This window comes from Drosophila obscura, unplaced genomic scaffold (assembly GCF_018151105.1).
Source record: "Drosophila obscura isolate BZ-5 IFL unplaced genomic scaffold, ASM1815110v1 contig_183, whole genome shotgun sequence".
Lineage (NCBI taxonomy): Eukaryota > Metazoa > Arthropoda > Insecta > Diptera > Drosophilidae > Drosophila > Drosophila obscura.
The window spans coordinates 76,432-77,919 of record NW_024542771.1 but is presented as its reverse complement, the minus strand read 5'-3'; the positions used below and the strand labels follow the sequence as shown (position 1 = coordinate 77,919).

The following is a 1,488-nucleotide window of genomic DNA, read 5'->3' as shown; positions in this document are numbered from 1 at the left end:
CTACTCTCCAAGTAGTTTCTTCTATACAAGCTCTCAGCTGGTCTATTTATTTGTCGAACTCATCAACAATTTTTTTTTAAAGACTATCGGTTATTCTTGGCACTGTATCTCTCTTCAAAGTTCCAGTCCCTACTGGATCTAACTTTGCCATTTCTACTGTCCCTTCCGATAAGGCTCCAGTAGACTTTAACAGATCATAGCTATTCTGTATGTCCTGAATGTTTATTACAATTTTTTCAAATTTATTTTTCGTAAAGTAGTCATGATCGACTACAGCATAGGTGATGTAAGTAGCATGATTAGCTGTAAACTCATTTTTAGCTCTCCTAGCCTTTGGATTACGACACTGGTCAAATGGCCAGCTTCAATCCTTCTTATCTGTGCCTAACAATTGAATACTTTTTTCCGACAACATCTTTTACTTTCTTAAGTTCAAATTAACTGAGGAATCTTCTTCTGCTGTTTATGATACTGCTGCCGCTGCCGCTTCTTTCTGGTGCTGCCGCTGCTGTGCTTTTTTCCACCGCTACTGATGTCACTGTTGACACTTCTGTTGTTACCGCTACTGACGCTGTTGCCGCTGCTGATGTCACTGTGTCCGCTGGTATTGTTGCCGCTGCTAATGTCGCTTCTGCTGTAGTTCCCGCTGCTTATTTCGCTGCTGCTGTTTGGTGCTGCTGCTGTTTGGTGCTGCTGCTGGTGTCGTTATTGAAGCTGTTCTTGATGCAATAATCAATACTGCTCGTTGGCACTGACGTCGTATAATGGGCAACAAAAAATGTGTATTTCGAGGATTATTTTTTTTTGTTTCGTGTTTCTCTTTTTTTTAAACAACCTGTTTTAATTTGCTGCCAGGCTTTTCTTTCCAATTTGCCAACCTCCACTTCACTTAGTACTTTTGATGCTGCGGGATTTTATTTTTCACTTTCGATGTTTCGGCCTCGAACACGCCCCCGACGCGTATTTATTTACACGACTACTATGTCCGCGCGCTTCGCTGCTTACTAAATGCATTTAATGTTTAGGAACTCATAGATATTAAACAATGATAATCAAAAGCAACAAATATACTTACACAAATTGCTATTTTTGTAGAAAACAATTTTTCATACAAAAATGTTCTGTTCTACGGAATGACACAAAATAAAATGAAATAGCAGTTTCACTTTGAGCTTCAAAGAGTAAAGACGTGCGACTGACCTACGCTCCAAGCGACAGCTTATCAGCATACAATCTATAAATAGATCAATCAATTCGCGACTACTTCGTACCCGATCGTAGAAAAACAACAAACACAAAGAATAAGTTAACCAAACTTACGTGCTGCAGGACCCGAGCCCAACGACACTGCAATGTCTCCACCAGCCGACCGACCCTTGACAACGATTAACATGATAACAAATGAAAATACATTATAATTAGTAGAACGGACAATAAAACATTTGAAAACGTATCCCCATTTCTTATCAAAAAAGTGGTAGATTTTGC

The 1,488-nt window shown here is 39.4% G+C and overlaps 1 long non-coding RNA gene across 1 annotated transcript; it reads right to left on the bottom strand.

Annotated features, from left to right (window-relative positions):
• Positions 1-226: 226 nt before the first annotated feature.
• Positions 227-1,108, bottom strand: LOC111080953. Its single transcript, XR_002608558.2, has 3 exons — positions 1,076-1,108; positions 836-1,004; positions 227-751 (listed from the first exon to the last, which is right to left on the bottom strand). It is a non-coding gene; the product is annotated as an uncharacterized LOC111080953 (long non-coding RNA).
• Positions 1,109-1,488: the final 380 nt, after the last annotated feature.